The following is a 15,000-nucleotide window of genomic DNA, read 5'->3' as shown; positions in this document are numbered from 1 at the left end:
ATTTGCAGCTCCATTGATGGCTAATGAGCCCTGCTCTTGATAAGCATACACGACTGCAAACATTGCAGACCAAGCTTTCCCCATTCACTATACGAGCCATGCACTTTCAAGCAGAAGGCTTAAGTTCTTCATGCAGAATACATGCTCTCTCAAAAGTGTCGACCCCACTCCTTAACCTGCTTCCTCCATCAGAAATATGGTCAGAAAAGGGTTGAGAAAACTTATCTTCAAAGGCATCTCAGCCATGACCATCCTCTCATTTTTGTATTTATTCCCAGTAAATCCCAGACAGCATCAACCAGTGATGGTAAGACGTGATTTGACCCTTTTGATGCCAACCTACCAGAGACCATCCCTGGTTCTGTGCTATAAAATTCCTGTTTTAAAGTAACCCAAATTAAAACATTCCCTCAAAATTTCTTGTATTGAGTGCTTCTTCTCTTTCATGGCACTGGCACTGGTGAGGATACCATGCAGCTTGCAAGACGAAGATCCCTTTTAATCAAATGGAGGCAGAGTAGAGAGGGTTGGGGTGGAATTGTGTTAGGATGTGAGAGTTTAGGCCAGAAGAAATAGGGTTCTTGCTGGAGAGGAATGACATGGCTACCTCACATGATAGAAGAGAGGGTGAGAAGTAACCAGGATGGAACTGGAAAGAGATATGAAATAGTGGAGATGCAAAATAGTGGTGAGTATTTATAGAATGAAAATATATTAGATTTTGGTACATCATTAGTTTATGTTTCAACTTACTGATAACAAAATATCTTATTAGTGTTTTAATCTTAGTAAAGATTTTTTTTGTTTTGAATGTCTTTAATCCTTTTGTTACCATATTTCTTTTGAGATTCACTGCCTTTGTTTCAAGTTATTTTGAAAATAATGAAGAATTTTGTAAAATAATTGTGTCGTTATTAAGCTTGTGTTTGGAACACAAGAAATTCTGATGAAAGGTTTTGGTTCGAATTATTTTCACCCTTTTGTCACTGTGTTTCTGTTGAAATACATTGCCTTTGTTCTAATTTATTTTGAAAATGAAGAAAGATTTTGTAAAATATCTGTCATTATTAAGATAATGTTTGGAACATGAATTAGCATTGAATTTTGATGGAAGTTATGATTTAAATCAGGGTGGGCCCTCAAGGTACCAGAAGGGGAATAGAAGTGGATGGAGACATAAGAACAAGAACTGTGGCTGGGTAGATGTCACAAACGTGTATGGGGGGAGGGATGGTTTGAGATGGGGAATGGCTGCCTTTCGTTATCGGTCTGTTTGATCAGCACTAACCTAAAGCTAAACAGCAACAGCAACAATATTAAACCTATTGTATCAATGCTCCGCTTATGTTTACAGTCACTTTGTATGAAGATGGCGCCAGATGAGATTGTTGAGGACAATCCTTCTGATTGTAAAAGTCTTGTGTACTAAAGAACATAGAATATTCCGATACAAACCATGTCTTGTGGTCTTACCATTAAACAACGCCTCACTTTTACTTCCAATATTCTTTCACCGTTTCCTTATCTGCACTGGTTATTGCATTCTCTTCACTGGAACTGTGTCAGTAAGAGTGTGTGTGTATGTACACACACACACACACACACACACACACACACACACCGTCAAACAGCTTGCTTATACAAGCGCTGCCAATTGAAAGCTCTGCATACCAGATGCCAGTAAGTTTCAGGGGTCACCAGGAAACCATATGTGTATATATGTGGGTATATATGCATATGTGTAAATGTGTGTGTGTGTGTGCACACATATATATATACACATACACACGCACACACACACACACACGCACACACATACACACACACACACACATATATATATATATATATATATATACATATATATATAATAATTTCATAGATATGCTTATTGCACACATACATACATACACACATATATATAAACCAATGTTGCATCAACATCAACATACCACCATCTGTTCAGAGGTCAACTAAATTTTATATATATATACACACACACATATATACATATGTATATATACATATATATGCACACACACATACACACATATATATATACATATATATATATATATATATATATATATATATATATATATATATATATATATATATATATATATATATATATATATATATATATATATATATGAATGTATGTATATAATTAACTATGTGTGTGTGTGTGTGTGTGTGTGTGCGCGCGCGCGTGCATGTGTATGTCTACACGCATTTTAATTCAAAGAGAAGTCTGAACATGTGTGTCTTGTTTAATTCTGTTTACTTTTAGAAGAGTCCTGGAATATTTCAAAGTGATTATTGCATTTATAGATCAGAGATAAAACTGCTTGAATAATATTCCTCAAACGGTGCCAACTGGACAAAGGTTGCCATTCTTAGGGGTTAGTTAACATATAAGAAAACCAAAACAGTGAAGTAAAAGAATTTTTGGTACCAGGATCAAAATCTGATTCTACAAACTAACAAGAGGACCTTTATATCAATGGTTAAGAACTATTTATAGTTCAACAGCCTCTTTTACCGAATGCAGTTTTACAGATGCCACTCGTTACTTGTTTTACAGAAACAAGTCAGAAATTATTTTAATTAAGCACATCTTAATTTAGCACAGTCATTTATTGTCCGTATTTTCTTAGACTGTTCCAACCAGTCTGTGACATTTTAGACCTTTGCATGGACTAATGCCCTCGGTGTTAAATTTTTGTGGAGATTACTAACGAAGGTAAGCACTTAATGAAATTCTATTGAATCTTGGTATGTCATTTGTTCATGTTTCAGCTTAGTGATAAACACAATGTCCTATCAATATCTTGATAAAAAAGACAAACTAGCAGAATGGTTAGCACATTAAGTGAAATGCTTAGTGGCATTGCATCTATCTTTACGTTCTGTGTTTATATTCCATCATGGTTGACTTTGCCTTTCATACAGTTCTATATTTAAGAGATGAGGAATTATGTACATTATTTACATTTGATAGATATTTGTCTTCATCTTGTTTGTTGTTAACACATTTCGGCTGATATACCCTCCAGCCTTCTTCAGGTGTCTTGGGTAAATTTCAAACCTGAGTTCTCATTCCTAAGGTATTTTTCAATGTTGTTATTATAATTATAATTATTATTATTCAGGTCACTGCCTGGAATCGAACTCAGAATGTTGGAGATAGTAGCCTGTGCTCTTAACCACTATGCCATGGGCATATGGCGTAGTGGTTAAAAGCGCAGGCTACTAACCGCAAGATTCTGAGTTCAATTCCAGGCAGTGACCTGAATAATAATAACAGTAATAACATCAAAAATTACCTTAGGAATGAGAACCCAGGTTCAAAATTTCCCCAAGACACCTGAAGAAGGCTTGAGAGTAGTTCAGCTGAAACGTTGTGTTAACAACAAACAAGATGAGGACAAATATCTGTTGAGTGCCCCTGGACTGGTTCTTGTGCGGGTGGCACATGAGATGCACCATTTTGAGCGTGGCCGTTGCCAGTACCGCCTGACTGGCTCCTGTAGGATTTTCGAGCGAGATCGTTGCCAGTGCCCCTGGACTGGCTTGTGCGGGTGGCACATAAAAGACACCATTTCGAGCGTGGCCGTTTTCGTGCGGGTGACACGTAAAAGCACCCACTACACTCTCTGAGTGGTTGGCGTTAGGAAGGGCATCCAGCTGTAGAAACTCTGCCAAATCAGACTGGAGCCTGGTGTTGCCATCCGGTTTCACCAGTCCTCAGTCAAATCGTCCAACCCATGCTAGCATGGAAAGCGGACGTTAAACGATGATGATGATGATGATGAATTTGCCTTTCATCCATTTGGGGTCGATAAAATAAGTACCAGTTAAGCACCAGGGGTGATGTAATTGGCTTACCCCTCTCCTGAAATTGCTGGCCTTGTGCCAAAGTTTGAAACCATTATTTTAATCTCAATTGTGGCAGCGAGTTGGGAGAATCGTTAGCACGCCAGGTGATATGCTTAGCGGCATTTCATCTGTCTTTACGTTCTGAGTTCAAATTCTGCTGCAGTAATTTGGCATCGATAGAACAAGTACCAAGTGTGTACTGTTGCTGGCCTTGTACTAGAATTTGAAATCAGTATTTTAATCTTGAAAAAAATTTTTTTTTAATATGTTTAATCTTTTGTTACTGCATTTGTGTCAATTTGTTTTGAAAATAATGAAGAATTTAGTGAAAATTTTTTGTCATTATTAAGTTTGTATTTAGTAACATAAATTAACATAAATTAACATAGATTAACATGGAACTTTGATGGAAGGTTTTGATTTAAATCACTATGACTCTTTTGTTGCCATATTTCTGTTGGAATATACTGTCTTTGGATTTATTTTGAAAATCAAGAAGAATTTCGCAAAATAATTGTCGTTATTACACTGGTGTCCTGAGCATAAATTAACTTTAAATTGTGATGAAAGTTGTAATTTAAATCAGTTTAAAACAAGAAGTTTGTATCAGAGAACTGGAAATAATTTCAAGTGGGCTGATATCAAAAGGGTGGATACAATATTTTGCATGGGACTTAGGTTTTGTAAATGTCAATTTTGTTTGCCTCTCATAAAATACACCACCACGCACACACTAGCACTGACCAATTCCCTTCCCCACATTTTCACACCTTCACACCTACATATACACATGCATACGTTAAGATCACCAGCATTCTCTCACACACATGCACCTTCTCATCTTGGGTTCACCACTTCTTTGCTATCTCCCCTTTTTCTTAGCTCTCCTGTGTGATCCTTCTGTCCAGCATTCGCCATGATAGATCGCTGACCACTACATTTATATTTTTTTCTCCTTGTTTCTCTCCTTATTTCTTTCTGTGTTCCTTTCTGTTGAAGAGCGTAGGCTCGAAACGTTAAAGATTTTCTCTGTTCCCGAGCGTTATACTAATACATCCATTTTTTATTTACACCACCTGTCTTCGTCTGTTGTTTTTTTCGTAAATTCTCCCATATATATATATATATATATATATGCATGCATGCACAGTATGCATCTGTAATTAATTGTTTATATAGCTTGTAGCTAAAAGTGTCTACAGTCCCTTAATAATGTCTCACTTGTTTATTTGTTTGTAATGATTTCTCAAGCTTTGAATAGGGCATTTTAATGCCAAAATCTCAACTATATTTTGTGTAAACAATTTATTAAGAAAGCCAAATAATATAATAAATAATATAAAATTATGGAAACTGTACTCCATGGCTTTCTTGTTTCATTTCACTTGTGTGTCTGTGTGTACATGTTGGTGTGTAAAAGCATATGTACACTTTGGAGTCAGTGGATGGATGCTGAGAAGCTTTGCCACCAGAAACCCAGCAGTGATGGAAAGTCAAAAGAAATTAGTTATTTTAAGTAGGTTAGGGTATTTGCTCACAAGCCTGGTCTCGTTGTAGCCTAGAACTTACTTACCTACCACCTGCAGACATTACAAACATCTTTCATACAACAATTAACCGAAATCAGAGAAACGAGCTACTGGGAATGTCTTTTTACATGTTACATCTGTAGTTGCTGGGCTCTGGATATAAATGATACATCAACACACATCACATATATATATACGTGTGTGTGTGTGTGTGTGTATAAAATGTATACGAGTATTTATAAACACATCTGTGTTTATATATATGTGTGTGTGTGTGTGTGTGTATGTATATATATGTATGTATATATATATATGTATGTATATATGTATATGTATATATATATGTATGTGTATATATACATATATGTGTGTGTGTGTGTGTGTGTATATATATATATGTATGTATATATGTATATATATTTATATGTATGTATATATGTATATGTATATATGTATATGTATATATATATGTATGTGTGTATATATATATATATTTATATGTCCAACCCATGCTAACAGTCCAACCCATGCTAGCATGGAAAGCGGACGTTAAATGACGTTGATGATGATGATGATATATGAATATGTATATATATATTATATGTATATATACATATATATATATACATATATATTTACATATACATATATAATGTATGTATATAAGTATTTATATGCACATCTATGTTTATGTATGTAATATATTCATTTACACCCTCAGTTTTGTAAGTGTGTGTGTTTATACACATATGCATATATATGTGTGTGTATATGTGTTTATGTATACACACACCTACACACATGTATGTGTGTTTGAATTACAAACAAGAGAACAAGTCCTTAATATGGAAATCGAGTATCAATGTGTGATTATTGAGACTGGCTGTGTGGTTAAGAAGTTCACGTCCTGACCATTTGGTTTCAGGTTCAGTTCCACTGGACAGCATCATGTGCAAGTGTCTTTTATAATGACTTTGGGCCAAACAGAATTTTTTTATAAATTTGGTTAGCAGAAGCTTAAAGCAGCTCATCAAACACCAAAATTGTGTGTGTGTCTGTGTCTGTGTGTGTCTGTGTCTGTGTGTGTCTGTGTGTGTTTGTGTCTGTGTGTGTCTGTGTCTGTGTGTGTTTGTGTCTGTGTGTGTCTGTGTCTGTGTGTGTCTGTGTCTGTGTGTGTCTGTGTCTGTGTGTGGGCACGTGCTTATGCATGTGAGTCTGTGTATTTCCTAGACTTGACATCACATGCTAATTGTAAACAAGCATCACTGTCATACAACTGGTGTTGTTTGCTTGCAATCTGACATTATTTTTATGAAATCAAGGTCTGTGGCTTCCTATCTACATGGTCTTAGGTTCAATCCCACTGCATGGCACCTTGAGCAAGTGTCTTCTAGTAGAGACCCAAACCAACCAAAGCCTGGTGAGGTGGTTCAGTAACTAAAATAAGCCTGTCATTTGTGTGTGTGTGCGTGTGTGTGTGTGTACGTATACATATCTGTTTCTATATGTATGTATATATTTGTGTGTATATGTATGTGTGTGTGTGTGTGTGTGTGTATCTCCTTGTCATGAAATTATGTGATAGTTGTAAATGAGCGTCACTGTCATACAAGCAGTGTCGTCTGCTTCCAATATCCTATAGAAACATGTCTGGTCATATGGGGAAATATTGCCTTGCTTGAAAACAGGTCAGGGTTTGGCAACAGGAAGAGCATCCAGCTGTAAAATATGTTCCCATATACTTAATCCAACCCCTGCAAGCGTAGAAAAATGGACATTAAAATGATGATAATGATAATCCTGATGTTCCAAGGCCAATCTTAAACAACAAACAAAGGTCATTCAATTGATGATGTATTAAATAGTTCTCCTTGAAAGGCTTGTGAAGACCTGTTGGGGCAAGCGAAAGCGAAATCGTGATGGCACCTGTGCCCAGCGTCGCCTTCCTGGCACTTGTGCCAGTGGCACGTGTAAAGACATTCGAGCGAGATCGTTGCCAGTGCCGCTGCACTGGCTCCTATGCAAGTGGCATGTAAAATACACCATTTTGAGCGTGGCCGTTGCCAGTACCATGTGACTGGCCCTTGTGCCGGTGGCACGTAAAAGCACCCACTACACTCTCGGAGTGCTTGGCATTAGGAAGGGCATCCAGCCGTAGAAACTCTGCCAAATCAGGTTGGAGCCTGGTGTAGCCATCTGGTTTCACCAGTCTTCAGTCAAATCGTCTGACCCATGCTAGCATGGAAAGCAGACGTTAAACGAAGATGATGACGAAGATGATCTTGAGAAATATGAGGAAGGACTCTGATAACTGTTTAATGTATATTTTGTTGCTATTAGTTGGATACTAGGATTGTATATTGAATTCTTCGCTTATGAAGGATGTGTCATCTAAAACATGGACCCTGTATTGGCAGAACGTCAGAATATTCAGAAGATTTCTCACCAGGAGTGTCTAAGACATGTATCAAAGCATAAAAGAAATTATCAAAAAATATGAATGGCTGGTGTTCTATCCAATAGAAAATGTTTTTTAATCTTTTAATTTTTCCAAAGCTGGGATAATCCTCTTGAATACCCTGAATCTTTTTATATTCCAGCATTGTTAAGTCATCTGTGGAATGGTAGTAGGAGAAGTAAAAGGTAAAAGACATCATTAACACATCTAACTGGCTCTAAGGGGATAGTGGAGACATGTTAATACATGCGACATAACTAAAGTGAAAGTAGACACATTGTTATTACATGAACACAGTTAACATGTTAACACATTCATAGCAGATCAACACACCGTTTACATATCTGCCATGTCTGCAGTGAACAAGAAGAAATATTAACACATTTGTATGTAGCTGTGTGTTTAAGAAGTTTGCTTCTTAACCGCGCAGTTTGAAGGTCAATCCCAGTGTGCAGCACCTTAGGCAAGTGTCTACTGTTATAGACCTAAGCTAACCAAAGCCTTGTGAGTTAATTTGATTGACAGAAACTGAAAGAATCCCGTTATATGTTTGTGTGTATATGTGTTTCGACATCATGTGATGGTTGTTAATAAGCGTCATCATCATAGAAGCAGTGTTGTTCCTTTCTTGTCTGCTTGAAAAACCTGTCTGGCCAGAGGGAAATATTACCTTGTTTGGAAACAGGTGAGGCTTGGTGATAGGAAGGACATCTGGCCATAGAAAATCTGCCTCAATGAATTTCACCTGACCCATGCAAGCATGGAACAGTGGACGTTAAATGATGATGATGGCATCTATGATAGCTAAAATGGAGGCATGAGCATATTATTGATACATTGATCATATGAGACCATTTCGAGGTGAACCTGAGGGCTGTGAATTCACCAAAACCACTTGAATCAAATGGTTAACCATTGTCACTACGAATTACAATGACATGGTACCATGCAGTGAATACCTTGTTGTTGCTTACAGATCAATGGATACAATCTCCTGACTAATAATTTTGGATAGCTTTTGGTGTTTATCCACACAGCCACTTGGTAAACATTAGATCTTTCTTTTGTCATCATCATCATCATTTAAAATCTGTTTTCCATGATGGCATAGGTTAGATGAATCAATGGGACAAAATTCAGAAGATTGTGTTGGATTCCAATGACTGTTTTGGCACTGTTTCTACACCTGGATTCTTTTCCTAACCCCAACCACTTTATAGCATGTGTTGGGTGCTTTTTGTGGGACACCAACACAACAGAGGTTTAACAAGTGACTTGCAAGGCTAAAAAAGATCCTCCCTTGATTGTATTAGAGCACAGGAGAGAGAGACAGGAAGAGAAAGGTAGCCCTATGGGAGTAAAGTATAATAGACAGACAGACAAGAATAGGTTTGTTGCTGCAGAGGAGACACATGGCTACCCCACATAATATAAGGTTGGATGGAAGTAAACAACATGAAGCTGGGAAGGGAGATAATAACGATGGTGATGAGGTGTCAGAACATACCCTCAAGGTACAAAAACAGAGAGGTTGAAGAAACTGCATGGTGAGAATGGGATGAAAATAAATATGTGAGTCCTCTGTTTATCTTTTAGTTGTACCACTTAGCGAGTAAGTTTGCAGAAATATCAAAGCAGCAGACTAAATGATTTTGCAGTATTTTGTTTCATCCTTCCAGCAAGAAATCTCTAATATTTTAGAGTTGATACAATCAATCCTAACCCCTTTCCTTTGGTGAAAAAACAGCCCTTTTTGCTTATTTGTCTAGACAACATCGTTATTTACTTAACCTTCATCAGCCTGCCAGTTTTGTGCTAAAAAGGAGACAGAAGTGGTTCTTTTTGAGAATTTATTTCTTTTTGTTTGTCACTTTGCTTCCAGATGGAGTTTATTTTTTTTTTAAGCAAAATACTAAATAACAACACAATTATTAACATTTTATCTTGTCAAAATATGTCTGTCATTATATTTAGTGTAGAAACAATCCAGAGACAAAAACTGTCTGCAAACAACTAAATTTCACATCTCATTAAATAGATTTAAAGATTAAATTAGTTGATAGTTGTTTTATTCTTTTACTTGTTTCAGTCACTGCACAGTTGCCATGCTGGAGCACCACACTAAACTGTTTTAGCCAATTATATTAGACCCAGTATTTTGTCTGGTATTTATTTCCTTGACATCATCAGGTGACAGACAAGCAGATTCAACTAAGATTAAAAAAAGAGGCAACCAAGAATCAAAACATGTTTTTTGCCATTTTTCCTTCCTTCTGTCATTCAATCATTTACATCCCTTTTTCAATGCTTGCATGGGTTAGATGTATACATCATTGAGAAATTGTTTCGCAACAGGATACCCTTCCTGTCACTAACACTTAAAGTTCAAAATGAATGAATGATTTGTTGTCAGACGTGATATCAACATTTATAACAATCGACTTTTGTAGACCACAAATATAAATAAATGAAAATGTGTACATGTACACATATACAAATAAGTGTGTGTGTGTGTGTGTGGAGGGTCTTCATGTCATGACCTCACATAAGTCGTAAACAAGCATCACCCTCACATAAGCATGCCCATTGCTTCTTTCCTTTGATGAAAATCTGTCCACCCTTCCTTTGCTGCAGATGAGGATCGGTGACAAGAAGAACATCAGGATGATAGAATATCTACCTTACATTCCATCTGACACATGCAGGTGTGGAAAAGTGGAAGTTAAACTATAATGATGAAGTTGTAACAAGGAAAAGTTGACTGCGACTTCAAAGTTTCATCTCTTTCACCTTCACCAAACAAAGGCAAGTAAGCGGAAACTTCGAAGTCACTATCAACCTTTGTTTGTAAAAGTTACACTATATTTATTCTACTAAAACTGTATAAAGAGCATCCTTCAGTTCTACATAATTTTTTTTTATATATAACTTGATATAAAAACATTCATATATGTGTGTGTGTGTGTGTGTGTGTGTGTGTGTGTGTGCGTGTTTATGTGTGTGTGTTTGTGTGTGTGTGTTTGTGTGCACACATGAAGGTTTTATATATATATATATATATATATATATATGCAGATGCGCACACTATAGAAATTCATATTCTTTTGATATGTATATATTTTGGTTAATATGCCCTTATTTATTTTATGTCTCATAAAAAGTGGAATATTGAAGGGTTTCATCTCCAAAGGATTAATAGCTGATAAAGTGTGATAATACTTATTTTTCACTAAAAATTTATTGCTGTTTATGGTCTTGCCAAATCATATTTGCAACTAATATTTCGAAATAATGTTTCAAGCAGACATTCCCTGTTGTTTGCATAACTTATATAAAACAGTTCTGTCTTCTTTATTTACCATTGCAATATCAGTAGGCGTTAAGTCTCCGAAGGGTTAAAATTATCTATTAGCAGGGTGTGGTCTGGAAATTTCTATCTGTTTACTTTAGTCATGTATATATTCATATATATATATGTGTGCGTTGTGTGTTTATGTGCATATGTATATATATATATATATATATATATATATATATATATATATATATATATATATATATATATATATATACACACACATGTGCATATGTATATACACACATTGGTGTATGTATATATAAATATGTGTATATATATATACAAGTTGGTGTATGTATGTATATTATATATATGTATGCACACACGTATACATATAGAGACATACATCTATGTATACGAACACACATAATTTTGTCTTTCATATTTATCTAAGGGTTTTTTATATATATTTTTTATATATTTTCTCCTGACTCATTATGTTTATTTTCTTTACATATATATATATATATGTATGTATGTATGTGTGTGTGTATGTATGTATGTATATACACACACACACACACACACACACACACACACACACGCACACACACACAATATACATACATATGTGTGTGTGTGTTAGTGTGTATCCATATGTAGCCTTTATCTAACTGGTTTCAGTCACTGGGCTGCAGGCCATGCTGGAGTACCACCTTGAAGGGTTTCAGTTGTTTATATTAACTCTAATATCTTTTACTGTGTGGTTCTTATTTTATTGGTTTTTATTTGTCAAACTGCTAAGTTACAGAAAATAAAATCAGACTACAAGTCCTAAACCATAACAGAGTAAGCACACATGCACACAATATCAGTGATTTATAAACTGCCTTGCTATATATATATATATATATATATATATATATATATATATATAAAGATAAATTAAATAGAGAGACACTATTGACAATCCAAAATTTTATTTATATTATAATATTACATGATATACTATGAATATAAGATAACATAATATTATACAACAAACAATTATTAAAAACATAATTGTTTATGTTATATAATATAATGTTATATTACATATTATATTCATAGTATATCGTATAATATTATAATATAAATGAATTATTGGATTATCAATAGTAGACGTCTGTATTTAATTTATCTTTATAATTTCATTATACCCATTTTTATATATGGTGTCCTACTGACGTACCAGTGAATTGGATGTTTAAAAGAGATCCCTTGCAAGAATCCCTTTTCCTCAGTTTGTTACTTTATATAAATATATATATATATATATGGAAGAGACCCCCCTCGGTCATGAATGACCATGGGATTGCACCTAGAAAGTTACCGACTGAGGCACAAGTCCAGGCAAGGTTGTTTATGGGAGACCAGCAGTCACCCATGCATACCGGCCTCCCCTCTCCATGCCACCAGCGTTATCCAAGGAAAAGGCAAAGGGGCCAATATAGCTTGGCACCAGTGATGTCGCAACTCATTTCTACAGATGAGTTAACTGGAGCAACATGAAATAAAGTGTCTTGCTCAAGAACACAACACACATCCCAGTCCGGGAATCAAACTCACAACCTCACAATTGTAAGCTCAATACTCTAACCACTGAGCCATGCACCTTCACTAGAGACAGGTTAGAGACAGGTGTCCTCTATATAGAATACACTTCGAAGTGCTCAAGAGATTTGAGCTTTTGCTGGGAGGTGAGTCAATGTAATGACAAGCAAGTCAGGCAAGTCAATTTATGCAGAATATTAGATAGATTTAATATAAAAAAGTGTACATGTGTGTGGATATAAAATAGTTTGGCTTACACAAAATATAAATGATATCAGGAGTTAAATGGGTTGAGTTTTACGTGTCCAACAGCTGTTTCTGGGGGCTTTGTAGTCCGGAATAATGATAGTTACTTGGATCCATTATCAGATAACGCCGCCTCCATCTTCAGGAGAGAATTTTACATTTGAAGTGTTGACAGGATGGAGTTTTATAAGTAGCTCATATTTAAATACTCAGTGTATTAAATGGTATTTATCTCTCACTGTTTTTTTTTTCTTTTTGCTGATCATATTTATGATGAGACAGTTAACAATGTATGTATGTATGCATGTCTCTTCTGTTTTTCAGTTACATAAATTTTCCACTGAGGAGGGAGCCAGTTTCCAACAAAGATACAAGGCTCCATGTTTAGGATGTAGTTAACACAGGCAAATTAACATTTGGAACTTGAGAAAAGTCTTGCATATTTTTACTGTTCCACTCACTAATCGCCCTTGTATGAACTAACCGGTTGATTTCTCTTTCTGAAAATCCCAGTTTATCCAGATTCTCCTTTAAGCATTTACTAACAAAACCTAGTGAGCCAATTACTATTGGTATGAATATGAATTCATAGTCTGAATATAGAAGCTGGAGGTTTCGAAGCAGTTGTCTGTCTGTCTGCCCGTATGTATGTATGTCATTATTCAGTTTATTTCAAAATTTCTTACCAATAGAGAAAAAAACGGTTTCTAACCTAGATCCAAGGCTCCTTCATTGGAATTTCATATGTATGTATGCATGTATGTATGTCTGAAATGAAACAAGATAGTTGTATTATACAGGCTTCTCTCAGTTTCCATCCACCTAATCCACTTACAAGGCATTTAGTATCATAGTATAAGATATTTAACCAAAATGTTGCACAGTGGGACTGAACCTGAAACCATGTGGTTGGGAAACAAACTTCTTAACCACACAACCATACCTTCATATATATATATGTGTGTGTGTGTGTGTGTGTGTGTGTGTGTGTGTGTGTGTGTGTGATCTTTATTTAGTTTATTCCCTTGAAGTCTTTTTGAATATTTACGTTTATCTTCCGAACATCATCACATCTTCTTCTGTGGCACCTCGTTGTTGTTGTTGTTGTTATTGTTGTTGTTGGTGCTACTATTTCTAGATTTACTCCTCCCTGCTCACCTTCAGTGCCACCACACAGGCACCTCCACCCCCACCCCTTTCGGCTTTTTCCACCTTTTCAAGATGTTTCAATTCCGGCTGCAGGTACCAGGAAGGGTGGGTGGGAAAGACTGTCTGTCTTTGAATGTTGGTAACGGTGGCGGTGGAGATGGCGATGGCGGTGCTGTTGATGGGAGTAGTGGCGGTGGTGGTGGTGGTGGTGGTGGTGGTGGTGGTGGTGGTGGTGGTGGTGGTGGTGGTGAAAGATGTGGAGTGTGGAAAGCTGGAGAGGCTGGAGAATTGCTCAGAAGCAACAGCTGAGTGAGAGGCTCACACACACACACATATAGACATATATATACACACACACACTCTTGCTCATCCATACATATTTCCATACATTCACACACACACACACATGTATATATGTACCTGCACACATTCACACCTACCAATGCACACAAATACTCTCGTACACATACTTGCTCACGCAAACATATATACATGCACTCACACACACACACACACACACACAAAGACTCATATATATATATATATATATATGTATATATATATATATATATATGCTCACACAGAAACACATCCATCCATCTCATGTTTATCACTTACCATCTTCTTAGTGCCAGAAAGAATTATTTTTTTATCATAATCTCAGAAAGAACAAATGTGTGTTAGAATGCATATATATGTGTGTGTATGTTGTATGTCTATATATATATATATATATATATATATGTTGTTGTATTTGGGGATGGTCATATTGCCAGTTTAGCCAATAAAAACACACGCACTGTATATTTGGTGTTAATTTTTTTTTTTTTTTTTTTTTTTTCAGC

At 35.9% G+C, this 15,000-nt stretch overlaps 1 protein-coding gene across 4 annotated transcripts in view; it reads left to right on the top strand.

The window, feature by feature from the left end:
- LOC106877481 (heparan sulfate glucosamine 3-O-sulfotransferase 5) overlaps positions 1–15,000 on the top strand; it is a 470,569-nt gene that overhangs the window by 148,418 nt on the left and 307,151 nt on the right. The window contains exon 1 of one of the 4 annotated variants that reach the window (XM_014926397.3): positions 2,256–2,746. The exons of the other annotated variants lie outside the window; for them this stretch is intronic. The gene's annotated coding sequence lies outside the window, so the exon portion shown is untranslated. Of the gene's footprint in view, positions 1–2,255; positions 2,747–15,000 lie in introns of those variants that run through there. 4 annotated transcript variants of the gene reach the window in all.

The sequence above is a fragment of the Octopus bimaculoides genome, chromosome 10 (genome assembly GCF_046866305.1).
Source record: "Octopus bimaculoides isolate indiv1 chromosome 10, ASM4686630v1, whole genome shotgun sequence".
NCBI classification, from domain to species: domain Eukaryota; kingdom Metazoa; phylum Mollusca; class Cephalopoda; order Octopoda; family Octopodidae; genus Octopus; species Octopus bimaculoides.
The sequence above is the reverse complement of the archived record's forward strand: the minus strand, read 5'-3'. Positions and strand labels throughout refer to the sequence as shown.